Below are 27347 nucleotides of genomic sequence, written 5' to 3'. Positions count from 1 at the left end.
CGCGAGTACCTGAGGTGATGGATCTTTGCGAAGCTTTTCCTTGCTGTACACAAACTGACCAGCTGCTGGATGCTGAACTTCGGGCCAGCCGAGGTCTGGCTTTGGCTGAAGCTTTGAGCTAGGTCAGCCTTTTCAGAGGTGGTTTTGTTGCTGGGCGTGTGGTCAGATAACGCCATCGGGGTGCTGAAGCTGGGTGACCGCTGGGAAATAGCAGCTCCCATAACGTTTTCCATCTCTGCTTGTCTTCTAGCTTTGATCGCTGCTGTTACCGTTTCAAGATGACAAACAGAGGACGACGCACCCACCAGCTGTATTGGTCAACAGAAGGCTTCCCCACGTTCAGCCATCGTGACCGTCTCCGTGCCATCAGTAACACCAAGGGCACAGATTCCTCCCAGAGCCCCAAACCTGCCTGCCCTGTGTTTAAGCTTCAACCGCTGAGGACAGAGCTGATGCCGGGCAAGACTGTGGAGATGGTGCTGGAAGGCTCCTCCAGCACTCCCCAGGTGAGGTGCCCCACGAGGGCTGCGCCCTCCCCACCAGGTCACCTCCGCTGGGGCTTCTTCCGACCCCTTGACATTTGCCTTGGGAAGAGGAGCAAGCGCTTTCCAGAAACTGTTTTAATGCCACAAGTTGCCATGGCAGCACCGGCTGCTTTCCTTGCTGGCCGCCATCAGTGTTTCCATAGCCACCATAAACCCAGCTCGCTGGTACCAAAATGCGGGCTGAAGGGAATGTTGCTGCTTCAGAAGCAGAGGGCAGGTTACAGGGTGTCGTGTGCTGAGGCAGAAAGGAAGGGCGGAGAAAATAAGTTACGCTTAGGCTAGGAGCAGAGGCTGTAAATAAATGAAAACATGTGAGGTCATAGATCTGGTGAAAAGAGTGAGTTAAAAAAACCCAAGCACCAAACCTGTGAAGAGAGGGAGAGTCTGAGAGCAGCATCATTTTTCCTCTGTAGACAAACATGGGCAGAGGCTTGTCTAGCGCTGAGTCCTGGAGGAGAAAAAACAGTGCGTGCCAGCCCTGATGGTCAGAGTGACGTTCATCCACGTGGGAAAGTGTTCCCAGGGACCGTTATAATTGACAGCTTGACTTGTCGGTATTTCCATACCAGCTCACCCCAGACTCTCAGCCAGCCTTGGTGTCCCAAGGGCAGCCGGGTCTGGCAGCACCCTTGGGTGGCAGCTCAGCAGGGTCACGGGGTGTTCTCCCCCCCCGGGCCCTTCTTTCCAGGCCAGGGGAAATCCAACTCTGCAGAGGAGCTGCCAGCTAACCCTGGTGTACATTCCTTGGCTCTGGGACCGCTGGGCCCAGGTGTTTAAGCAAATGTGGAATGAATCTTCATGAAGCTCCTGCTGTTCCTAATGATCTGAAAGGTGCTTGCAAGGGTTGCCTCAGTGGCAGCTTGCAGAAGGCTTGATCGCTCGCCTAGCTGAGTGCCCTCATAAATAGGATGCAGCATAACAAGAGGAGGGGGCTATTGAGGAGAGCAGTGGCTGTAAGTTGCGGCAGGAATAGGGTCCGTGGTTGGGTGGCTAGCAACTGCAGCGTGTTTTGTGGATGCCCTGCCAGCACCTGCTTGGGTGACGCGTGACTCTTGCATGCAGGTGGTGAAGGAGCGGCTGCTGTGTCACGCCGTGGTGGGGAGCAAGGCGGGGAAGGCACAGATAATGCAGATGGACGTCACGTGTGAGTTCGTTGATCCCGTTCTGCAAGTGTCTACCAGAGAAATCGCATTCCGGGTGGAGAAGGTAAGTCTCAGGATTGCATCCTGGCATTGAAGAGCGTGGCTGATGGCCGAAAGCCTGCGGGGTGTGCGTGCCCGTTAAACACGGGGGGACGGGGATGGTTAAACCGCTTCCCCAAGTCCACGGGGCTTCGGCTATCGATTCGAGCCAGAGCAAGCTTTGGCCGTTACCACGAGATGGTTCTACCACAGAGATGGTGATTTTGCTGCCCTGGGGTCGGGGACAGTCACAGCTCTGCCCTTCTCGAGGTGGAGGCAGGATCGAGCTGCTGCGCCAAGGGCACAGGTGAGGCAGTGGGACCCGCGAGCGCAGCGTGGCCGTTGCACAGCTGCCTTGTGCGCTGGGGCTGCTGGGGGAAGAGCCGATCGCTGCAGCTGAGCAATGCTAAACCCCTCCTCACCCTTCCTGAGGTGCTTTGTGAAGTAAGTGAGGGTATTCTTAGTGATGAGATGGTTTTCTGACTTCAGCGAAGTAAAGCTGAGATTGCAGCTGCTGCGCTGAGGGGGGATCGTAGCCGCTTGTAGAGAGACACGCATTTGTGTAGTCAGGATGAAGGGAGGTTTTTGAGGCTCCTCCAAGGCATGGGGATGTCTGAACACCGATCCTGCAGGGAAGCTGAGAAAAATGGAGCTTCCTGCCAATTCCTCAGGCTGGTGAAGGAAAACTGTCATCTTTTGTCTCTCTCTGCCTTCCCTGCTCTTGGCATGGATGCTCTTTGCGTTTCCCTCAGCCTCACCTCCTTCAAAGGACCTGCAGTCATCCCTCAGCTGCAGTGATGACAACACCGATGCAAAACAGGAGCCCTTTAGTCTCTGGGTCCTGACTCCTCCATCATCTTTCCCTCTCCAATGCGGTGTCTGAAACAGAGAAGATTGTCCATTATTTAGTTTCTGTATTTTCAGGCCTCTCCTCTGGTTCCCAGGCTTCCAGAGAAGCACAAAATCCTGTGAGCGGGCGGTTCACACTTAATGAGAAGCTTTTCAGCGGTTCCTGATGTCTGCCTGTGTTCTGCTTGATGCCCCGTGCTCTGGTTTATCGAGTGCTATGACACTGCAGCTGTTGGATATCGATACATCCAGAACTAGTTTCCCAACCGCTGCCTAGTTGATGTGAACCCTGCAGGAAGGCCAGAGCGATGCATAAGCAGGAAGAAATAGCTTAGGCTGAGCTTGACTGTGAGGCTACAGACACTTTGTCACTGGAGCAGGGACAGCAGGACACACGTTGCAACCAGACCGTTGAGGTTTCTAGCTGGCTGTTTGTGCGTGTAAATGTTCCAAGCTAACCTTAGGCTACTGCAGGCTCTCTCCTCCAGGCCAAATCCTGCTTGCTTTTCTCTTCTGACTAGCCATCCCTGCTTTTATGAGGCTCCTGGAGCCACTAAGGCTGTACGAAATGACTGGGGGTGAAAATCGTCTTGTGCCATTCTGCCCAAGAGAGGGTAAACTGGAGACAAGCGCTCTGCGTTCACTTTCTGCTTTTGACCTTGGTCAAGCAGCTGCCTCCTCTCGAGGTGCTGTTCCCTCGTCTGTATGTGAGACTGTTTCCCGGCCCCCTGGGGGATGCTGTGGTTTCTAAACGTGAAAAGCACCTGACGTTCTGAAAGAAAAACCTTGTAGAAGGGTAGAAACTAATACAGACAGTGAATAAGAGATGTGTGCAATTTTGGGGTTGAAAACTCTGAAATGCGTCGGAAGGGAAGGGAGGTGCGTGGCCACTTCAGGTTGTTTTTTTCTTGTCTCCTCTTTCTGTAGCTACCCAGTGACGTCCTCAGCCTACAGCATAAGCCTCTTTCTTTAAAAAACATGTCCTCCCTGCCACTGGGCGTCGTCCTGGCCTTAGACCAACCCTTCCGAGTCTGTGATGCGGCCCGGCAGCCCCTCCCTGCAGATGTCCAGGTGAGCAGGACCTTCCCGCGGTGGGCTTTGAGGAGGAGGGATGTGGCGGTGCGTTCCTGTTGGGAGGTCCTCTGGCAGGGTCTCCTGTAGAGTCAGCAGTAGCCTGGCCCCAGCTCAATCAGATCTGAAGCGAGCTGCTGGAAGAAACAAAAATACCCGAGTTGGGAAGATACTTCGTGGCTCAAAGCCATGAGGAGAAGGGAGCAGGCACCTAGGGCTGGGCAAGCCATGGAGTAGAGGTATCTCCTGGGACTTGCAGCAGCCGTCCTCAGCCAACCTCAAGAGCAGCTTGCTCTCTGTGAGGGCAGCTCTGCCTTCGGGAAGGCTGAGGATGCTCCTCCCACTGTCGCCTGGCACCTGCCCTGTCGGTGGTGGAAGGCGCTGGACATGGGCTCTGCTGGACACGCGCTGGTGGAGGTGCGGGCACCGTTCCTGTGCCGCGCCGGTGACTGGCCCCTGCGAGGCTGAGGCTGCCGTGCCGGTGCACTTGTGCTGTGAGGATAAAGGAGTTTCTCTGGAGTCAGGGCAGCAGCCCTGGCTTGCCGGAGTGCTGGTTCGGCTGTGTGTTTAGCCCAGAGCCTCTGTGGGTCCAGAATTCAGTAGGACAATATTTATTTCCCCCTGGTATCGATGCAAAGTGCAGAAACGTGAGCCTGCAATAGTCTGACGAGAGCGTGGTGCTTGCAGTCAGGCACTCGCTGTAAAGAACGTGCAGGGTGGGCTGAGAAGCCCACGCTGAGGTCATGCTTTAAGACATTGACGTGTTCCATGCTATCCAGCCTTGGACTTCATTACGCTGGTGTTTGATCTTTTTAATCTCCTTGCAGCCAACGAAGCTGGAGGTAGGGGAGGAACGTCATTTCTTCATCGGATTTAACCCTGCTCACGAGGAGCGTCTGAATAGCTGGGTGGCAGAGAAGGCTCTGAAGATACAGCTGCTCGAGCATCCTCACGAGGAGCAGGTCACTGTTCGGGGAGAAGTCTTCTTCCCAAATCTCCAGTTCCAGACCATGGCCGTGGACTTTGGGTGCATCTTGAATGACACTGAGGTGGAGCGTTACATTGAGATGACCAACTGCAGCCCGCTTCTCGTCCGGTACCACTGGTCATTCCTGACGGGCGGCCACGCGAGCCAGCTGAGGTATGTGCACCGTTGCCCTCTCCTTGAAGCTCCTCTTCCTAGTGTCCTGTCTGTACCTGGCAAAGACCCAGGCTGTTTGCCTGGGATCTGGCAAGCAGCTTTCAACTCTCCCTGGTGGGAATAACACCTGCCAGCCGTGGTCAGGCTAGATGCTCAGGGAAAAGGTGATCTCTGCCGGTTGGACGCTGCAGGGGAGACCATGTTCTCCAGCCAAGCTGGGGCTGTATGACACTACTAACGCTTTTTGCTTAGCCCATACCCTGGAGTCCTGCTGTGCCTCTGGAGCTACAAAGCCACGCTTAGGCACGTGGACGGTAACATCACCGGTTTTCCATCCCTGCCGACCCTGTACGTTGTCATTTCATCCTAAGAGCCTACATAGGCGCTGCCACCAGAAGGACCTGCTGCTGCCCCGGTCCCTTGCTGCTGCTTTGCTGTAGCCCCCGTACTGGTTCCCCGGGAAGGAAAGCTGCTGTGGAGAGCTGTGCTCGCAGACCCTGGTGGCCTGAGGCAAACACCACCCTGGAGAAGGGAGTTTTTGTCTGTTAGCTGTTTTGTGAATGCGATGTGCAGTTGATTCAGCATTTTTCACCAAAACGGCAGGTTCTGCTGGGGCTGTAGGTCCAGCTGCAGGTGTCAGTGGGAGCGCTTGTCTGAGCATCCCTGGGAGGCAGGGCATCCAGCCTTGGTCAGTGGTTTCCAAGCCCAAGAGCACTCTTGCAGTGGTGCTGCAGCACGTCTATAAACACATTTCTAGCAGTTCCTCCCGCTGTGGCCTCTCTGCGTAGTACAGAAGTCTAGTCTGGGCGGTTTTAATGGCAGTAGCAACTGGTTTTTCCATAATGCCCTGGGAAACCAAGCAAAGTTAACCACTGCGCGTTGAAGTGCTGCTGTTGCAAATAACAGAGATCATAAATAAACAGTTTTGTTTAGGGAGTTGGAATTTGGCTTAGAGGAGACTGGGCACTGGCATTAGCTATGGCGGTGAGGAGGGCTTGGGGGAGAAGCTGTGGACACTGGGGTAGCCCGTTCACAGCGGGGTCTTACCAGGGAACGGCCAGTCTGGTGTGGCCCTTCATGCGCGGCACCTTCAAGAACAGACCCTAAAATGCAGGGGAAAGTCTGCAAAAGCAGGTGCAAGGAGGTGGACAGGGAAAGAGTAACAGGGCTGTAAGCTTTGCTCGGAAGCCCCTGTCATCTCCTGGTAAATTAGATTAGGGTTTAATTACAAGCTAAGGGAAAAATCTAATGTTGATGGTAGAACAATGCATATATTTTATGATAACAGAGAAACACACACATTGGAGCAAAGCCTGTGTGGAATTAATTTCCTCTGGGGCCACTTATTGGCCAGTTGCCTGTTTGGTTTGGTTTTTGGTTTTTTTTTTTTTTTTTTAGGGTTTTGGAAATGTGACTGCTGAATCAGTTTTCAGCTTTTAATTCCCCCATCTCCACTTAAACTAGCTTTGCTGGACCTGAGCCTGCAGGTTCTTCCGGCAGACGCTGAGTTACCCAGCTCTGAGTTGGTAGCAGCTGAGGGTCCTGAGCATCTGGCAGGATAGCTGAGCATCTGGCAGGATAGCAGCCCCTGCTCCAGAGGGTTTGGCATAGCCCCTTTGCTGGCTCGTTAGTGCTGTGGACGTTAGGACAGCTCCCTTTTCTGCTCTGCATGTTAATTCAGCAGTAATGTGCTCGCTCTGGGTCCCTCGGCAGACACCATGTGATTCTCCATGTCAGGGCTGGAAATGAAGATGGTCTCCAGGCTATTAACACCTCAGATGGCTCATTAAGAGCCCAGCAGAAGGGCAGCATGTCAGATATTATTTCTGGTCTACATTAAGCACTGTTGCTATTCTAAATTATCAGATCAAACTAACTTGGTCTGACATCGAGGGAATCAAACATCGGGTCTCGTGAAGGCGAGATCGATAGAATTGAAGCGTCCACACTTCTAACCTTGCTGGAGCTGATCGCCAGAGACTCCCAGCATCAATCAGACACACACATTTATTTTGGCCAGGAGAGAAAAATGTTGTTTCTCTGCCTGGACAAGACTATTTGTGCTTAAAGTGGGTTTGGTTTTTTTGTTTCTTCTAATTGTTCAACCCATTTTTTCCTCCTTACTCTTTAGTCACTGCTGCTACTTTGAGCAATCGTATCAGCAACACAGTCCAGCCATTGCTGTGCGGTTAGTCATTTCCAGGGCGCGCACAGTGACAGTTGGAGCTGTCGGATCTCACTGTAATGATGTTGCTTCTCTGTCTCCGCGCTGCCTGGTCTGAATGTCAACGGGTGGCTCAGTAAATGCACAAATCTTAGCTCAGCAGAGGAATTTATCCTAGCAAAGAAATAGTCATCAGGGCATTGGGACAAAATGCAGTTTCTAGTTTTTGCTCTTGGCGAGGGCAGACCATCACCACCACCTTCCCCAGCTGCTGGCCATGTGGCCCAGCTCAAGCCGCGTGTTCCCACAGGGTGCACTGGGCAGGTTTTGAGTTTACTTCTGTATCACATTGTTTTGTTTTCAGTTGCAAACACCCTTGAGCTGTCTTGCTTGTTCCAAAGTCCCTTTTTAATCTGCGTCTGTTGGCCTGCAGGACAAATCAAAGTGCATCGTCGGGGTCCGTAAGCCTGTTTAGATGCCTCAGGGGCGCGTGGTCTCTGGTGCTTTGCCCTGTGACAGAGCTCGGGCTTTGTTGGGGGGCTTGTTTTCCCCCGGTGCTTTGGCTGTGCCGAAGGGATGCACCAGCGTGTGGTCCCTGGGGGCCTGGGCAAGGATGCTGGGCGTGTGGGTGCCACGCACCAGGGCAGCAGCCTCAGCGCTGTTAAAACTCCTGCATTTAATGCAAAGGGGTGGTGGCTCCTGGCACGTGTCCTTGGTGCTGGCAGGACCTGCAGGGACCTCGGGTCTTCAGATCACCGTTCTGGGGTGTCTGTCCTGCTGGTGGTGGCTCTCACACAGCCTGAGCTGGCAAGGTCACGTCATCCTGCCTGAATCTTCACGCGCAGTTTGCAGAAGCAGTGTGATTTCTAGCTCCTCTGTTTTGGGAGGTGGGTGTGGGAAGTGGTGTGAAGCTGTGTCCTTAGGAGGCTCAGAAACCAAGAGACAGGCTGAGATGATTTTTTTCCTAATGTCTCAGCGGTTCGGATGGTGGGTGGCACAAGGCTGTCCTGGCCCTAGCAGGAAGGACTCTTCTCTCCCTGCTGTCAGTGTGCCTGTGCTGCCATTGAATCCCCCCTGTTAATACCTGGATCCATTTTGTCTCATCTGACGGGTGGTCAGGTTGGGTGAGATGGACACAGGGGGGTTAACACCTTGCTGTCAGCCCCTCCAGCCCCAGGCTGACCTGCTTATGTCAGGAGGCTCCTCATCTCTGCTCCAGCGTGCTGGTGGAGGCACTTCCGCAGCCCTTTGGCCCCTCTGCTTTGGGGCTGGTCCCTTCTGCAGGTGGAGGAGCCACTCTCTGCTCCTTGCCTTCATCCCTGCGTTCACAGCCTTGCTCTGAAAGTGCTGGAGGCTGCCCAGAAGGTCCTGATTCTGAGAAAGGGTTACCTCAAGCCTGGGCTGATGCCAAACATCTCATCATCTTGCCCTTCTTTCCCAGGACCAACCCCCTTTCCTTCAGTGCCAGGAAGATGTCGTGTCATAGAGATCAGCTTTCTGTTGACACCTCGGGTTCCTCACTCCCTTCCTTTTCATGTGATGCTCATTGTTGTTCGTTTTGACTTTCCCCCACTGGAAAGAGTCCCTGGCTGTGCTGCTTCACGCTTCGCCGCAGCAGGACTTGCTAATCGCATCATCTCCCAGCGCTGGGTCCCAGAGGGCTTCTACTTTAGAGGGAAAAATACTGTTGTTGTCTAGGCACCACGGTCTGGTGAAGTTGCCTCAAACCATTCTGTAGAACTAGAGGTACCTTAATAAATGATTATGGATTTTCCATCTCGGGGGTTTCCCTCTCCTCGGGAGCTGTTACTCAGCCGCAGTATTTATCACGAGCCACTCTAAGAGCTGCGGTTTCATTTCCTCACCATGTGCATCGTAGCGAGCGGTTCTGGGACAGCTGCCGTGTTGACGGCCGGACCCAGGCGCCCAACGGGTGCGTGGGCTGGTGCGTGGCTGGAGGGTGTTGAGGTGCTCCTCTTGGTGGCCTGACACTGCGGGCATCTCCCCTGCCGCCAGGGAAAGGTAGCGTGCAGCTGCAGGCTGCCCAAAAGCACCACTGTCCCAGCTGAGCTGGATTTATCTCATCCTTACGGAGCTGCCCAAGTCAGCGGCCGCTGGAGGTGTCGGGCAGTTTGGTCGCCCATCAGGGCGCCCCAACATGCACCCGGGTGCCTGGGCTGAGAGGAGCAGAGGTTGCGTGGGTGGGACCGTAGGTGGGCGATGCGCTGCAGGGCTGAGCGAGCACCTTCATCCCCTCCAGCCCTGGTTTGTTCTTCCCCACGGACGGTGCCGAGCTGTTGCTCGGGGTCCCCGTGGCGTCCCAGCAGCAGGCGGAGGGAGGGCTGTCAGGGGCTCACCTGGGCCAAGCCGTGTTCTTGCATGTCGCTGTAGGGAGGGCAAGTCAGGCGGGATCTCTTCCGGGTTATGAAGAGCAGAGCCTGTAATCCAGAAATGAAAACCAGCCTTAGATACTAAAGACAAATCTTTGTTTGGAGCCCGTGGTTCAAGGCACTGAATTCCCAGCTGTAAAAAATGTGCCGTGTTTGACGGCGGGGGGAACGCTTACGACTAGGCACAGCGGCAGGTAGGCATGGCCTGAGCGCGTCCCTCCACGTGGCGTTGGAAATCCAAGCAGAGCTACTGTGAGCACCTGCTGCAATTTCATACAGGGACCATAGTCAGAGTCACTTGGGAATTCTGAAAACGTTAACTCATATGCTTTTTACTGGCTGCTGTTGCTCAAAGGATAAACTCGGCTCTGTTTGCAAAACGAGCGGTTGAACTGCTTTGCTGAACCATTTGCCAAATTTGTCCTCCAACAGTTTGTGTTTAGAAACTGCTGGGGAGGTAATGATGGCATCAGGACGTGCCACACCGGTTATAAGCTCGTTTCAGCAGAGCTGCAGCCTTTGTGGCGCGAGGTGCGGTTCGAGCTGCTGTTTTGCAGCCAAGGAGTACCTGTGGCACGGCAGGGAGCTGAATCTCGGTGTCGCGATTGGAATAGATTGATTAAAAATGACCAGCGTTTCCTTCCCCAAAGTACTAATCGCGGCTGCTTTGGTGCTCATCGGGGATCAATGGGCTGTTTAATTGCGAGTCTCTGCCTGGAGCCGCTTGACGTGTCTTCCCGTGTTCCTTGCGTGTGCGAAGGTGTCCCGTGCTGGGCTCGTGCCGGCTCTGTCGGGGTTCGGGCACAGCAGGCGGCGGGCTCCGTCCCTGCTCCTGCCATCGCCGCTGCTGGTCCTGACCCGCAGCTGTGCGTAACCGCCCAGGGGAGAATTCAGGGTAAATACCTAGAAGAGCTGAAAACCTCCTTGCGGCGCTGGGTCTGTGCTGGCGCATCGCCATCCAGATCTGCCCCTTTGTGTCTCAGTCCCACCTTTTTGTGCAGTTTGTCCTTTTGTCTCCCTGCAAGGTGTTCACCTCTGATATCTGCAGTTCCTCATGGCAAGCAGTTGCCACTGCTGGACCAGCGTTGTCCCTGGGCAGCCCCCAGCATTGACCTGCTGCATCCTGGTTCTGGAGCTGCCAGGTCGGATCCATTCCTGGGCTGGCGGCACCAGTGCCCACCCAGGGGCCACGTCCTGCCAAGGAGCTGCTTGTCCAGGTCTTCCTCCCTCCTACTGCAGCTTCATGATGGAAGTTACGGTTTCTTCCAGGTTCAGCCCTCCAGCACCTAAACTGTTCATCAAACCCCAGCCACCGAAGGAGGAGGGAGCCTGCTCGGAGCACTCGGCATCTGCAGAGAGCAGTGTCAGTGATGGATGCGTAGAGGAGCCAGCTGAAGCCCTGGGAGCAGTGGGGGATCCTGCCCAAGAGCCAGCAGATGCAGAGGACTCCCTGGAAGCAAAGGTAGATTTTCTTGTACGCTCACTGTTTTGCATTGCCTCCCCCAGCTTGCCACCAAAAAGCCGTGCTGGTGCCAGCGTAGCGTCCCTTTTTTGCTGCCCTGCTGCCATGTGCCCTGAGAGTGGGCTGGGCAGCAGGGCCAGCAGCTGGACACGGGGCTTATGGGGAGGGACAAGTAGGGTAGTGTTGTTTGGAGAAGCCCATTCAGGTCCTCCTGACCTGTGGTGAGGTTGGGGTTTTTTGGCTGGGTTTTTTTTGCACTGTGAAAGGAGGGGTTTTACCTGCACCGTGATGTGGAGGCTTCCAGTTCCCTTCCTCTGTCAAGCCCTGCCCAGTACTGGTCTCCATGTACCACCTTCTCAGCCCCAGCTAGAGCCACCCGTTGTCACGTCTCTGCCTTCGCCCGAGCCCCGGTATTGCAGCGATGGCCACAGAGCTGCCTTTTTATAAATGGAGACTTGACAAAGTTGCTGTCTTTTCCTCTTAGTATGGGAAACAGCCTTTGGTCTGCTGACCTTCCTGGTGAGCCTCGGTGCTTTGGGGCTTGGCCTCGGTGCTAGTGGGAGCTGATGGCACCTTTTGCTTCGCGTGGGACAGAGGCTGCTCCTGGGGCAATAAAAAAGGATATAGGAGAGCACAGGAGGTTCTGAAAGTGCCGGAGTTGGTGTCAAGTTCAAGGAGGGGGGTTGCACCTGCTGACATCTAAATATCAGTGGTTTTAATGTTGTAGCTCTGCACGTGTTTTCTGAATCAGGAAAAAGGATACCTGGTAGGCATAAAGAATAGCGCGGCTGAATGTTTTCAGATAGAAGCATGAAATCATTTTTGTGCCCTGCTTTGTTGCCATGTATGCGCAGATAAAGCAGGGAAATTCAAGGGGATATGGCTAGGTAGGATCCAAAATTGCTTCGAAGGATACATCTGGGTTGCAGTGTTGTCTTCTGCTTGTGTCACTGTATCAAGGCAATGTCCATGTAGCCTTCCTGGGGAGGTGGGAGACCATAAGCCTGGGAAAGATGTGGGTTAGCGTCTTTGGGAATATGCCCTTGGCAAAGCTTTGCAGGCTGGAAGATGTGGAGACAACAGAAAGAGCACTGAGATGTGAGAAGGCTCAGCCCTCCCCAGTGCTTTATCTCCTTGGAGAGATGTAGCCTCTGGTTAGGCCTGAGGATGTGCTGTACATACCCTGCCCATGTCAGAGCCCCAGCGCAAAGCCCTCCTTCATGTTACCGAAGCAGCAGGTATTCTTAAACTTCAAGAGCAATCACAAAGCCCTTGCTTATAAATAGGGGTCAGAAGCCCAGGGACGAGGTTCCATTTAAAGGATGGCACCTCTGAGGTTAAACACCAGCCCTCAGCTGCTGCAAGGCAGAAAAACATCTCAGCTGCCTTTTCCAGGATGGTGTTATTCAAGAGAAATGGCGATCCTCAGCCCTCCGGCACTGACGAGTGCACAAGGGGAAAGCTAAGCACCACCTGAAATGGGACAGCTGTGCCAAGGACTTCTGAAGTCCTTATTTCCCCTTTTTGACACTTCTCGCTTGCAGCTGCATTCCTATTGTTGTCATGGAGAACCTGAGCTGTCCAGGGGTGGGGTGTTTGGTGCGTTTCTTGGGCAGGAGTGAGCAAAGCTGGGGTGGCATGAGGGTGCAACGTGCCCTCGAGGTCCCTGCCAGGACAGGGTGCTGGGAGCACCCCGCTTCCTCGTGCAAGCCGGTGGGTCCGAGCCCACCTGCCGGTGTGACACGGGCTCCACCTGCACCTCGTGTCTCATCCGCACGGGTCTTGGACCCACACTCGGCTAATGGCACAGGCGTCCCCGTACTTGGTGTGTGCCTGTGTCCCATCTTAGCTGCTCTTGGCTCGATGAGGCGGTGGAGCCTGCAGCACAGTGATCCCCCTCAGCCCAGCCAGCTGCCTCCTGTAGCCCATGGTGCTTGTTTTCCAGCTGCTGCCGTCCGCTGCTGTGGATCTGGAAAGTCGGAGGCCGGTGAGGACCCAGGAAAGGATGCGGTTTGTGGAGGTGGAGCCCCTCCCCTCGGGAGCGGAGGAGGTAAGTGGGCATCTGTCTCACTTCCCCGTTCCCAGCGTGGCAAACAGTTACGTAGCCCCTGCTGCCACTGGTGGCCCTCGGTGCTGCTCACGGAGTGGCCTCGCATCCCTCCCAGCACGTTGCGCAGCGCTGCTGAAGCAACCGGCCATGTAGGGCTGACCGAGGGTCCTGCCTGTGCAGCGCCTGTGGAGGGTGTATTCATCTTGTTGCTCATCAGGTGCTCGGTAGGAAATTTTTGCAGTAGCTTTTGCAGTAGCTTTTGCGAGAGCAGTGTGTGGGTCGGAGAGAGAGTGAAAAGTGTCAGGAATCAGACGAGCTGGGCTGGAGTCCACCCCCAGCTCCAAGGGCTCTCATCTCCAAGTCTCGTGTTTTTCTGAAGGCAGTAAAAAGTGTTTTTAAAGGCAAGTTCTTCAGCTGAGAGAATGTCTTGCTGCCAGGAGACATCCCAAATTAATTTAGTGTATTAATACATTAATTAGTATGGGAGAAGATTTTTCCCAGGGTCTCTCCCACCGGTAAGTGGAATGGATGCAGAATGAGAGTAGGGTGATCTCGCCTGTGATGAGGAGGCCCCTCCAGCCACATCTGTACTTTGCTCCAAGCCACGGCTGCTCTTCTGCATCAATTTCCACGCTCGACATCTCTGTCTCTCCTCCCCTGCCTCCAGGTTTTTGATGTCCTGCCACTGTACGGCGTGCTGCCGCCGGGCAAGAGCCAGCGCGTCACATTCACCTTCGTTGGCCGCACAAACATTGCTGCCCGTGTCACGGCGCTGTGCAGTGTGGAGGGAGGCCCGACCTACGAGATTGCGCTGAGTGGGGAGGCTTCGCTCATCAACTACTTCCTTGACGTGACGGAGATCGACTGCGGGCTGCAGGTACCGCACGCTTCTCTTGGCAGAGGTCCTTGTCTTGGAACTGTCGCCGGCGCGTTGCTGCCCACCGAGGTCTAGGGCGCTCTTCCCTTCCCAGCTACTCTGTTGGCTCTGTCGCTTGGAAGTACTGCCTTTGGGTGATACATTCTGCATCAGAGTTGTTTTTTAATGGCCATCTCTACCCCCCCATATTTGGGATTTCCTCCTCTTCAAGGTAACGAGCGCTGCCTCCCGGGACAGGCAGGGACCCCGTGGTGATCTCCAAAGGGACATGTCCCCAGGACCCTCATCCGCCCATCCGTTCCTAAAGCCTGAGGTCCAAGGAGATGCTTTCTTTTAATGCTCTTGATTAATCAACAAAATAAACCAGGGAGGAAGTTAACTTGGGCTTCCAGTCACTGCATCTGGCGAGAATGTCCCAGAACAATTGGCACTCCTTTTCAGTTAAAATCCCCACAGACCCTTCCAGCTGTTGGCCCTGTTTGGCTGTTGCCCTGTCTGTCTCTACTTTTGCTTCTGTTTTGCCTGCAAATACTTGTATGCAGGTGCCTCTTGTTCTGAAATGCCTCGATGCCTCCTCTTTTGTTTCAGCTGGCTGTTAGGTGACACCTTAAAGAGCAGGGGGCTTGTATCCCCTGGTTTATTTATTACTGCACCTCTACGTGCTGCCGTCGATAGTGTTCCTGCGTAGGGCTAAGAGGTACCCTGTGGCTGGGGGTTGCCCAGGTTAACCCAGGACACCGCAGTGCCTGTACCTCCTCTGCGCTCCCTGCTTCTGCGCTGTGTTCATGTGCTTTCAAGCCAGGGAAAAGGGAAGGAGACTCCCAGCAGCAGACCTGCGTCTGTAACTTCCCGCTCCTCTGTCTTCTCTCCAGCTGTTTAACAAAGTCAGGGAAGCGGAGGTCACCCTGCAGAACAGAGGGAAGATGGGATTCACCTACGTGGTGCTCGGCTCCAGCGCAGCCGCTGCGGACAGCCCTCCGCTCGGCGTGCCCCTGGCCGTGCCCAGCACGGTGAGTAGCACGAGTGATTCACCCTGGCCAGGCTGCCCAGGAGAGGGTTATAGGGAAAAAAGGTGGTGGGGTGGGTGGAAAAAAAGAAAAGGAAGACAGAGCCACAAAACCAGCACGGAGAGCCAGGGCTGTAAGCAGCTGCTGCTGGGTGGCAGAGCAGGTCGAGCAAGCGCGGTCCTACTAGAGCCCCTTCATGGCCTTTGCTGGTGGGTGGCTCTGGCATCCTGCAGCAGCCGCCGGCGGGAGGCACGAGGGCTTCGGTAGCTCTTTGGACCCCGAGTGCTGAGCTCTGTGGTTGTGCCGACACTGGAGCCAGATGGTGCAGGCTCTTGTGAGGGTCACCTTCCCCAGGTTGTGTGGTCAAGCAGGGCGTACTCCCTGTCCCTGCCTGTAAGAAACCCCACCTGCCCCCTGCCAGCACTAAGCAGGACTGAAATACTGTCTTGCCTGGGCATGAAGCTGCTTTGCCAGAAATTTTAGCAGCCCCTGTATTGGTCCCTCCTCCAGCTTTGCTGCTTTGCAGCAGTTTTGTGGGGCAGCGAGGGGGTCAGGGAGGATCGGGGCTGGAACAGCCAGGAGAGGAGTTTGCAGCATCCCGGCGCCCCAGCTTCTTAGTCCCGCGTGGATGTCTTTGAGCTGAAGCAGCGTTCTTACCTTTGTCTCTTTTTGCAAGGGGAAGAGGAAGCCAAATGGCTTTCACATTGTTTTTGTGCCCGTCTCCTACAAGGGATGACACACTGATGCCCTCTTCCCGCGGGCTGCCGAAGACGCAGCTCTGCTTGGACCCGTGCAGCCAGCTGCTGCAGCAGCAGCGTGGGTGCTGGCAGCTTGGCAGGGCTCACCTTTGCTGCAGCTGCGCTGTGCGCTGGAGTACGGGCTCAGGGGACCAAGTGGCAGGAGCTGTCCCACTCAGCGGCTTCCCCTGCAGCGTGAAGGGGAGCCGAGGGTCCAGCCCAGCGTGCAGAGGGCGAGCCAAAGGCGTCTGCGTCTGTGCCCGGTCACGCAGAGCCATGCTGCTGTCTGCTTCCATTTGCTCTCGATGTGGCTGGCGTGAGCCCAGCCTGAGGCTTGGAGAGCCTTTCTGGAAGCCCAGAGAGGAGATGTCCTTCCCAGCAACACCTTCTTCCCTAGAATTTGTCCTAGTCTGCTCCTGCATTTCCAGAGATGTATGTTTGCAGGTCGCTGTGAGTCTGGATGGGCTCACGCACCCCTGGTGTAACCACGCAGGCAGGAGATGTTTGGTTGGGATGATGAATGAGTCAGGCCCTTCAGCAGCAGCCTGGGAACCACTGACGTGCAGTGTGAGGAGCTGCTGGCCCTGCTGAGGGCATGGGCTTTAGCTCGTCTTCCACAGCAGCTGGTAAAAGAGCTTTTCTTTATTCAGTCTGGCTCTTGCTAGCAGAGGGTAAGCGCTGTGAGCAGCAGAGCTGCGCTCCTGCTGAGCAAAGGGCGGTCTGTGCTGTGGGAATGCAGCCTTGCGAGCCCTCTGAAGGACGTACTGCACCCTGGTGTAGGAGACTCGAGCTTTTAGGATACGAGAAAGCCAGAAGGCCATGTTGTCTGACGTTTTCTTCCATAGGAGAAGCTGTTTTCTCTTCTCAGTGTGTCTGTCGCCTGAGCCGTCCCCCCACCAAATGCTCTTTGGTGCATTCCCTCTCTTGTCTCCCGTGCCCTGCAGGGTTACATTGGACCTGGCAAGGAGCAAGTGCTCAAAGTCTGTTACCTGCCAGGAGTGCCCGGAGTCTTCTGCAGGGCTTTGCAGATTCAAGTGGGTCACCTGGAACCAGCAAGCATCACCCTGAGAGGAGAAGGGACCCTTCCCAGGATCTGCTTGGACCTGCCCAGGAACATCAGCGGTGAGCACTGCCTCTCTGCTCCGCAGGAAGGTCCCCTGGCTTTTTCCCCATGTCATATGCCCACAGGGCAGCTCACCCCCACCCCCACTGAGCCTGGAGGTTTCAGGGCTGTCAGAGCAACACTCAACCCTCGGTTTACTTCCTGAGTCTCTAGTAGGTGAGTCCATGTGGGCTTTGCCCCAGGAACCACCCTGCAGAGCTTGCCAGCATATCTGTCGGAGGCCTGGGAAGGTGGCGGCTGGGCAGAAAAGCTTGGGGAAGCTGTAACGCGGGCTGGCAGGGATGTTGGCAGGGTTGGATTTGCCATGGCGTTGCAGGGGATGGGATGCTCCTCTGTAGAGGGGAAGGTGGGTGGTAGTGAACGTCAGGATTCAGAGAGGAGCAGCAGCATCCACTTCCCATAGATTGCTCAAGGAGTTTGTTTCTGGGAGAGGCCATCATCAGGGGAGTGGGGCTTCCCAGCTTAAGTGGGATTGGCACGGCGTCCACGCTTCTATTTGTGGATCTCTTCTTCCTCCAGGAAATGCAAAATATGAGAAGGTCCTCAAAGAGGCCAAAGAAAAGATGGCAAAGGACAGCCAGCGAGCTGAAGCAGTTGCTTTGGGGGAGGCTGCGGCCGCGGAGCCACCCAGGGACGATGGGGACACCGCGGTGAGAAGCCCCATTTGGCATGTGCCACCCTGCCCCTGTGTCACTCGAGCCCTGGGCACCCCGCAGCAGGCTTCCTGGGGCCCTGCTGGCACTTGGGACCTCCCTGCCCGCACCTGGCCACGACCATGTGTCAGCTCAGCGTTGCCCCAGGGGCTGCCCAGCTCTGGCTGTTGTCCCTCCAGCAGATGCACCAGCTCCCCGACTGCCTCAGGGAGAGCTCCTGAAGGCCGTGCTCAAGTGACTGAGTTCCTGGCACTTTGAAGGAGCTGCGGGTCGTGGCTGAGGGGTTTGTTGCTCACGACCCAGCTTACCAGCAGCAGCCTGACTGCGCCCTGGGGCTGCGCTGTCAGCGGTCATCTCCAAGAGGCGTCAGCTTTCTCGTGGTTCCCTTTCCAAGAGAGCTGCTGTCCAAGCTGCTCTGGCACTGGTTGGGGGCAGGCAAATACTCGGAGCTCTGGAAGGTTCCTGGCTTGTCTGGCTGTCTGTCTGGCCAGATCAGCTTTTGTGACAGTGACTGGGCAGGCGAAGGTGCTGGAGTTTGTTTCCCTTGAGATCAGGTCTTGACTAAGGGAGCAGGAGGTGTCACAGACGCTGAGCAGCGAGGCAGAGGGACTCCATCGCCCCTCTCAACAAGATCAGGGTGGGATCCTCTCTCAGAGACAAGCCTGTGCCTTGGGCAGGACCTTTGCTAACCAGCCGCTCTCTTTCCTTTCCTCAGTGGGACACGCAGCTGCAGCTGCAGATGGAGCAGTTGCTGATAGAGGAACATGCCCTGGAGCAGCAGAAAGCTCTCAGCTCCGGTCCCCCCGAGGAAGCGGCCTTTGACCAGCGTGCTCGTCGGAGGCTTCTCAAGTTAGTAGAGACTCCAGGTGCCCCAAGGGTGACACCCAGCAGTGCACCCCTGCTCCCGAGAGCTCCTGGTGTCTGCAGAGCTGGCAGTAGCTGGGCACTGCAGAAAGGGTCTGACCCTGGTAGCTCTGACGTGCTCCCTGTGAGCAGCCGAGTGTCCTCACTTCATAGTGCCACCCTGGGGTGCTCAGCTCCCCACAGATGCTGGGTTCTGCTCTTAGTGCTGAGGGGGTGCAGTGCAGACCATCCAAGCCCCTCCAGACAGCACAGACACCGTCCCTGCTGACCAGCTCTGAAAGAGGCAGCTCAAAGCTGGCATCTTTGTTCCAACTGACAGGCCACGCTAAGCAAAGCCAGCAGGGAATCGCACGGGCTGAGAAACCCTAAAGCAGGGGGTGTAGATGCTGGTGGGACCGTAGGGCTTGCCTGGGTGCCTTGGTCCTTCCCTCTGCTCCTTCCTGATGAGGCAGGGGCACGGTAGGCTCCGGTTCAGGAAGAAAATGCTCTGCAAAACAGACCACTTATGCGCTTTCCCGAGTGGGATTGCTCTGGAAAAGGAGCTGCCCTTGAACGCTGTAGGTGTCGATTCCTGCCTTTCCCGGGGCTGCTCTGGGGACAGACCTGGCTGCAGAGCAGGGAAGATTGCCTGTGCAGGCAAATCTCATTGCAAGGTCCTGAAGCGATTTCAGGCTTGGGCTGTACACCAGGTTAGCAGTTCCACTGAGGCCAGTGGAGGTCTGGTGGACTTAGCCACAGTGGCTCTTTGTAGCCGAGGAGCTGCGACCAGTTAAACACAATTTTATGTTGAGGTCCCGTTGGTAGCTGATAAAACCTAGGACCTGCACCCTCCGTGACTTACCAAAGTGTTACTACCAGGTGGTCAGGCCTTGGCTTTCACAGGCTTGAGCTGGGTTTTTACAGCAGCAAATACCCACTTTATTTGTGTCTTCTGTCCACCTGGAAATGTAGCCGAGCTGTGGTTTAAGGAATGTCTCTATTCCTTTCAGAGTTCAGCTGCCTGAGTACATCCTGGACTTTGGCTGTGTCATTCCTGGTACCGTCCGCACACACCTTGTGAAGATCACCAACCCCGGGCGGTTGCCTGTGTCCTTCCTCGCCGATAGACGTGTCTTGTGTGGCACAGGTAACCAGTGCTGGAGGGACTTCCCGTGGGCTTGACAGATGAGCTTAAGTCACTGGGTGTGTGGGGGGGTTGAGTGCCTGTTTGTACAGCTTTTTTCTTCCTGACTGCCCCCTGCTCGGTGCTTTAGAGCCTGAATTCTCCTGGCCAGCAGTGCCCAGAGACCTGGTCTGCCTGGGACTGCCCTGACACCTCATTTCAGGGACTAGGTGGGCTGATCACCTTGGTCACCTCTCATCATCTTCTGCTCTTGGCTACCATGAGTGACAGCCGAGGTTTTGTGCTCTTTGTGGGCTCATGTTGCAAACGGACGGGACCCTTTGTGGTTTGGAAGTGCTTTGTTTAGACTTCATGATGTCATAGCCCTTCAGTTGAGCCTTTATTGAGAAAAGAGCCTGTGAGATCCTCTGGTGTATCAAAACAGGCTTCCACGACAGGCCCTGAGGCAAGGCTGTGTCCCATCAAACGGTGACTTGCTGTGTCTGGGGGGTGGTCAGGTGTCTTCTCTAAGTTGTTGTCCAGGGAACACCGCAGCATGGGGGAACCTTCGTTGGAAATTCTCCTTTGGGGAGGTCTGTGCCTCCTTCCCTGAGATGCCCAAGGAAGGAATTGCTGAAGCTCAGCTGATGGGTTTCATTTTTACCATGTGGACCTTGGATTCTGGCTGCAAAAACGCTTTCTCCTTGGGCGGTGACAAGGGAGAAAGAGCAGCAGGCTTCTCCGGGGATACAAGGGGGTCTTTCGCAGAGCTGCCAGCCAGGACACCCGCGTGGCCTTAACGTGCTTGTGACACACAAGCGGCATGAGATGTATCTCAGCTGCTTTATTTTCATCTGTTCAAGGTTTCAGCGTGGATCTGGACCATGTGAAGTGCCTGCCCTGCTGCAGGACTAAGACATTCAGAGTGCGCTTTGACCCACAAAGCGCCAACCTGCCACTGGGAGAGGTGGACGTGCTCCTGCCCATCAAGGTACCACCTTTTGGGGCAGGCAGCAGGCTGGACACAGCCGCAGATGTCACCTGGTCTCTCAGCTGGATGTTCTGTCCTTCACTAGGTAGCAGGTGGCCCCACGTTCCATGTCCGCCTCCGTGCCGACGTGACTGTGCCGTCCCTCTGCCTCTCCAGGGACAGGCTGGAGTTCTCCGCTGTCCAGTGTGGGCAGTGCCGGGAAGAAACTGTCCAGCTCCACAATCAGCTCCAGGTCCCCTGTCAATGGTTCGTCACCGTGCACGAGCCTGTTAAGGTAAAGCACAGACAACGTGTGACACGTAACTTCTTGGTTGGGTTTTCTTTGCCTCTCTTGCCCTTTCTGCCCCCGTGGCTGCCTGGGCGCTTGGGCTACAGCTGGGCTGAGGAAGCTTCTGAGGGTACGGAGCAAGGCTGCTTCGCCTGGACCTGTTCGTTAGCTGATGCTTCACTTCTCTGCCATCTTCACCCATTCCTCCTCCTCTGAGGACAGTGCCTCCCCATCTGCCTGCCCTGCCTACACATCTTTGCTCCCATTTATGGTGCCACCAGGTTATGGTGGCCACGTCTGGTTTGGACGTGGGTGCTCTCCGCACCGTAACAGTATCTCAGAGCACGGCAGGAACCAAGAGTCTGTCCCCACAAAGGCCACCTCACACGCCTGGTTTCTGTGCCCAGGTGGACAAATGCTTGTCAGCGAGCATGCGTCGGAAGCTGCTGCAGGAGTTGGAAGCCAAGCCCCGTGTCTTTGAGGCACTGCCCTCGGCCGGAACCCTCGCTCCCGGACAGCGATGCAACATGCGAGTCAGGTTTTCACCCGTGGAAGAGGTGAGATTGGCAGGTGTCACCCCGCGGAGGTCTGGCAGGGCAGTGTGGAAATGAGAGCCCAGCGCAGGGGATGAGGTCTGGCCTCCGCATGGAGCTTTCTGCCAGCCCCGTACCCACTGTGCCCCAGTTTCCCCTGTAGCGCGCACTTCTGAGAAGCGCTTTGGAATCCCCACGGGGAGTTGCACAGGGAGCATCCAGGCTCGGCGGTGTGGCTCCCTCTCGGCACGTGGAGGAGATCCACCTGTTTCCCCTCATCTTCCACCTGGTGTGGGCATATCTGCAGGCTGCAACGCCCCGGCGCAGAGCAGCTGGCATGCTCGCAGGGGACAACCCTGGAAGGGCCAACCTGGGCTAATCCTGCTGCCGGTACCAGCAGACAAAACAGCCGCCAGACACCTTCCTGGGCACGGCGGGACTGTCACCTGTAGCGGTACGCTGCCAGCAGTCCCTGTGGCTCTGGCCCAACCTGCCTGCGTGTTCCCACGCGGTCTGGGAGTCAGCTTAAGCGATGGAGCATTCCCAAAGGCAGTTTGCATGTGGCCACAGTGACTTGGAAGCTGGCAGTGTGTGACAGCATGGACACAAGTGCTTCCATGCCTGGGAACAGTCCCAGGGACGGTAGAATTGCTAGTAGGGATGCAACCAGCTTGTGTTGGGCTTTGGCCAGAGCCAAACGCTGAGCAGAGAAGATGACCCTTATTTCTAGCCAGCGGGAGCTCATCTGCCTCTTGCGTGGCTGGTGTTTGCCTGATGCAGCAGTGCCGTAGCTGTGTCTGGGCAGCGTAACCCCGAGGACCTTTCTCACGAGCACTGCGCTCCCTCGTGACTGGGTGAAAACGTGTGACAGACTGTTTCAGATCTGACACCAAACAGCCAGTTACACCTCACCCAGGATCCATCCCAGTTACCCGGAGCCAGCATGCAGGTGCTGCAGCCTCTGCTATAATTAAATACCTGTTTTCCATTCACCTTAGAGGTACTGAATGACACCGCTGACCTTGGGGCAAGGGTTGAATTCCAGGCCCTTGTCACCTGGGACTTAGTGCAGGACCTTTCTGTGCTTCTCTCTTTTCAGAAGTCCTACAGAAGGAGGCTGAAGATTAACATTTGCCAGAGCAGCCAGCACCTCCAGCTGCAGGTCTCGGGACAAGGTCTGGAGCCGCAGCTGGAGTTCAGCCCCCCAGTGCTTGAGCTGGGACCGGTGCTGCCATACAGCCGTGGGGCGGAGGGGACAGTGGTGGTGAAGAACCCGTGCGAGTTTCCCATCGAGTTTTACTCGCTGGAGTTTGACCAGCAGTACCTTGAGGAGGAGCAGGTGAGCGGGAAGGTCTGGTCCCCGTGTGCGTGCTGCCGTAGCTTCACAGCGCTGTGGTGGCATTCCCGGGCTTGCGCCAGGGAGATGGAGGCAGTCCCCAGGGCACAGCCTGGCGGCACTTGAGGGGCAGCCAGCTCTGCTGGCAGGCGGAGGGGGGTGCTTGGGTAGTCCGTGTTGGGAGGAAGGCATGAGGGAGAAGACTGGTTGGCTGGGCAGTGTGTTCGTGTGGTCAAGAAACCCCTCCTGTACGTGGTTTCTCTTCCCTCCGCGCACAGGTCCTGCGCATGCTGAAGGACTACGACAGCCGCAACACCTTGTTGCTGCCTCTGCGTGGCCCGGGTGAGAAGCTGCCCCCAGAGGTGCTGGAGTACTCTCAGGACCAGAAGAGGCTGCAGGATGATCAAGCAAAGCCCAAGACCGGGGACCCAGCGGACCAGGACAAGGGTGAGGGTTTGGCATGGTCTGTCCTGAGTGTGGACACAGCAGGGAGTCCAGGCTGCGTACCCTGAGTTCTCCATGACCTCATTCTCCACGGAAAGCCCGTGCTTTTAGCAGCCGCCTGTTCCCCAGCTTGGTGGAGGAATTGCCAGGTGAAAACCTGTGGCTTGTGAGACGCATCCTCTCGCAGCCCTGAGTGCAGCTAAAGCAAGCTCATATCTTACTGCCACACACTGGGGAAATCATCAGGGTGTCCCCTTGTGTCCCTCAGCCGCAAAGAGCAGGCTCAGATGAGTTCTTCAGCCTGTAGGACCAAGTCTAATCTAACGAGCTGGTTTAGATTTGTTCCTTCGCGGCAACACAAGCACAAGCTCAGAATACCCCTGGACAGGCTCCTCGGTGCCTTGGGAGTCTCCCTCCTTAGGAGATTTTTGCTTTTGCTTGTGGCCCTGCAAAGTGGGAATGGCCAAGAGCAGGTTGCCATTCCTTCCCCACGTCCTTCCTCCTCGGCCAGCTCTGAAGGTGCCTGGCACCTGTCAGATGGGGGCAGAAAGCACTCCGCTGGGGTTGTTTGCAGCACCTCACCCCGTAGCTCGGTCGTTCCCCCCTCCCTTTTCGATGAAAGCCAGTCCAACAGGGTGAATTCAGAATCCGAATGTGGGGAAGAGGAGGAGGAAGGTGTTAAGGAAAGACGCGGGACGGCTGGTAACCCGAAGCTCTTCACCTATTTTGTCCATTGTAGCAAAAGAGCCCCAGTGGTGGACTTCAGTGCCACCTCCATTGCTTCACTGCAGCCTGGTGCCATCTCCCTCGGGACTGTTCCCAATGCCCAGTTGCACCTGTCACCCCCCTTAGGCACCAGGACCCGGGACCAAACTCCCATGAGGACCGTGGGGAGGGTTCATGGAAGATGTGGCCCGGGCCTCTTGGGTGTTGCCAGATGCTCTTTCCTCCTCCTGCCACCCCACTTACTGTGCTCTGAACAGGCCCCTTCACCAGCAGCTGGATCTGCGCGAGCCTCGAGGACAGGCACGATGAGATCTGGGCTGTGACATTGGTTTCAGCAGTCTCCTCTCGCAGGATCTGAGGGGATGGGGAGGGCGATCAGGGTCACAGGGAGGCAGGAGGCTGACTTTTCTACCTGGTTCTACACAGCAGAGCACCAGCAGAGCACCAGCAGCAGCAAGGAGGCTGCGGGAGAGCTGGCCGACAGCCCTGTCCATAGGGCCATCGCCCGCCACCTGGGCATCGATATCCCTGCAGAAGGGCGCACAGGCGGAAACCGCAGAGGGATCGTCATCATCGTCCATGGGGCACCTCGGACAGGTACGTGAGCTGTTGGCTGCAAGGAGAGCGGGAAGCAGGAGAGACTTATCCTGGTGGGCCATGGTGCTTGGTCGGCCAGTTGAAGCGAAGCGAGGCAAGCCACAGCTCTGCTGGTCCGTGAAACAGTCCCAGGCCTTTGCCTAGCTGGTGCCAGTGGTGTGGCTCATCTTGTGTCCGTATAGCTAGGCTCTTGTCCCCCCAGACGGGGTGGCCACGTCCCTCTTGCTGCATGGGACCACATTGCCTAGTGCCCGTGTTTCCTCATGGGAGCAGCCCCTAGCCCGTGCTGACCCCCAGACTGTGCCCAGCTGGCACCCACCAGCACAGGGTAGCGAACGGTGGTGGTGGGACAGGGCTCGAAACAATGTCCTGGCCCAGGGCTGAGGTCACACCACAAGGGACAGAGTCCTGGGCTGAACCGGAGGTGGAGGCGATCCACCTGCCTCTGGAGTTCAGCGCTTCTGACCGTGCTGAAGCTGCCTCCCTCGTGGTGTCCCCTAAAGGGACATGTGCTTTCTGACTGTCCTTGAAACCTGCAAAGCCTCTGGGGGGGCTTTCCAGAGCCTGTCACTGAGAATGCTTCACCTGCAAATGTCACCAAGCCGCCTTCCTCTCTCTCTCAAGGAAAGACAGCGGCAGCGGTCGCCCTGTCCAAATATTACGGCGCTGCCTGCTTGTCCATCGACGCCATGGTGACAGAAGCCATCTCTGACGGGAGCAGCGCGGCAGGGCTCCGTGCCCGGGAGCTGTGCGTCAGGGCTGCCGCTGAGCAGAGCCACAAGGAGACAGAGGATGAGGGTAAGGAGGAACACTGGGCGCAGAGCGGCGCTTTGGAAACCCACCACGGCCACCTGCTTCTGCTTGCTCCAGAGGAGTTTGGCAGCCCTTGGGTCTCTTGGGGAGCACGGGTGCAAGCGTGTAGAAATGCAGAGCCATTTCATAACACAGCTCGGGTGATTAAGCAGCTCTGTTTTGAGGGGTCAGACAAAGGCATTTTTACTGCCTCTGGGCTTCTTGACACACGTCCCTTTTTCTGGGAGTGGTGAAGCACACCCGTACCTTTCTCAGAGCTTTATAAAAACATTTTCTCAGAGCTGAATCCAGCTTGCTCCCTGTGGCCATCAGGCAGAACTGCTGCCCACTTGAACAAGGAATAACCCTCTGAAGTGGCTCATTAAGCTCTAGGTGACTGACTGTGAGTGTAGCTTCACAGACATGAGAGGAAGGGAAGAATAACCTCCTGGAGGAATTTTGGATGAGACTCACTGCAGATGAGCTCTTTTTCTCTGGAAATGTATTTTTTTTCCCCCTATACTGACACTGCCAGGTTGTGGAGCTGGCGCGTGCTGTGCTGTGCTCCATGTGAGACTGGAGACTTTGGGGAAACTTTCTTGGGCAGTTGTTGCCCTGAGCTCTGCAGGGTGAGGCCAGACGCTGGCCTTGGCGGGGGACGTTTTACATTGCTCAGCTTTGAACCTGGGTGGTTGGGAGCTGGTGGAAGGGAAAAGGCTCTGGGTGCCGGGTGGGGTTATCCCAGGCAGAGGGTTTAGCTTCCGTGGAGATGGGTGATGCCGCTGGGGCAGGGCTGCCCGTTACAGTCTCCACGGGAGAAGGCAGGATGGGTGCAAGGTAGGAAAATGATGGTGCTGGGGGACGAATCTTTGGCTTGATCCATAGGGGAGCTGCTGTGCAAAGTGTCACCTGTGTGCATGTTTATTAAGGAGGGACACGGGGCTGTGCACGACAAACTCTCTGGCTTTTCCGTCCTCTCTCAGCTTTATCGTGCTAGTAAGGGAAGCAGGGCAGGAGCTGCTTCTGGAGAGCAGCGCTGCTAGTGCCCAGCAGGCTGGGGGACAAGTGCTGTGTCCCTGCCAGGGGTGGAAGGTGCCCGCTTGCTCCCCGCAGCACCCATCGCCAGCCCCGCTGAGCCATCTGTCCCCTCTGCAGGTCACAATGCAGATGTCTCTCTCAGCGTGCAGTGCCACGCCAAGGCCGGGCACAGCTCAGTGCTGCGCCAGTCCAGCTCTGGGGAGGACGGCAGCCTGCAGTCCCCGAGTTCCCAAAGGCCGGTGAGCACTGCAGCAAGCAAGAGGAAGGCGGATGGCCGTGCATCCCAATCCCGGGAACAGCATCGAAGGGATTCGACAAGCTGCCAGGTGAAGCGTGATCTGCGCTGGTTAATGCCTGGGTCCTTTCTGTTGCCTCTGAGAAGCGAAGGGGCTGCTTAGAGTGGGGGCTGGTGTGTGGGTGTGTGGTGCAGAGCGCCAGCTGGGCATGCTTGGGGTGGGAACAAACCCCTGTGCTCTGGCAGAAATCTCGACTGGGCCTCAACAGTTTGTTGGCAAAGTGCAGTCCTGGCTAATGTGGCCGCAGGCAGTGGGCAAAGCTGCGGGATGCTGCGCTGGGGGCTTGCAAGCCACGGGATGTGTCCTCCAGGGTTGTCCCCTGGAGCTGCTGGCCTGCAGGGTTGGTTCGAGCCTCCCGCTAGTGGAAAACCCTGGCTGCAAGCCCAGCAGTTGGAACTGTTCAGGGGTTACCCAAGTGGTTTACTTTTCTTGTGGCGTTCAACATTGCAGGGCTCCTCCATTTCTCATCTCCACCCTCCCCTTCCCTGCGTCCCTGCGCAGCGACGGCTGAGCATCGGTGGCAGCACAGAGGGAGGGCTGGGCTGTCTGAGCTGCGTGCTGCCCGAGGACTTGCTGGTGGCCATCCTCTCCGAAAGGCTCCAGGTACGTGGGTGGGGTGGGGGCAGATGCTGCGTTCCTGCTCCAGAGAGACAGGCAGCGAGGCAGTTTGGAGAGGAGGTCTGTATCTGCTCTCAGAGGAGCCCCGAGCTGCACGCAGGGATCCTTGGGGGAAGCTGCAGATGCCCCAAGGTGGCAGAACGTGGGGAAAGATCAGAGCTCGTCTGGGCTGATGCGCTGGACACAACGATGGCTGGTGTCCTTTGACATCTGCTGACAGTGGACATTTACTGACTGGCTGAGAGCCCCGTGTGTGCCACAGCTGACTAGAAAAGCTGTTCCTTTTCAACTTTATTCGCAGCTGAGTGACTGCTACCAGGGCGTGGTGTTTGATGGCCTGGAAACCCTCTTTGCGCACAACATGGCATCTGCTCTCCTCTGCCTGCTCAAAGCTGTTGGAAATCGGCCTCACATCTACGTCGTGAACCTGTTCCAGGATTATGTGTCCTTTAAAGCCAGGGAGACAGCTGCAAAAGAGCAGGAAGGTGAGAC

The 27347-nt window shown here is 56.3% G+C and overlaps 1 pseudogene; it reads left to right on the top strand.

Moving 5' to 3' along the window:
* Positions 1-27347, top strand: part of LOC129735133 (hydrocephalus-inducing protein homolog) — a 99131-nt pseudogene that overhangs the window by 53077 nt on the left and 18707 nt on the right.

This window comes from Falco cherrug, unplaced genomic scaffold, assembly GCF_023634085.1.
Source record: "Falco cherrug isolate bFalChe1 unplaced genomic scaffold, bFalChe1.pri scaffold_41, whole genome shotgun sequence".
NCBI classification, from domain to species: domain Eukaryota; kingdom Metazoa; phylum Chordata; class Aves; order Falconiformes; family Falconidae; genus Falco; species Falco cherrug.
Note: the sequence above shows the minus strand (reverse complement) of the source record. Positions and strands in the feature narration are given on the sequence as shown.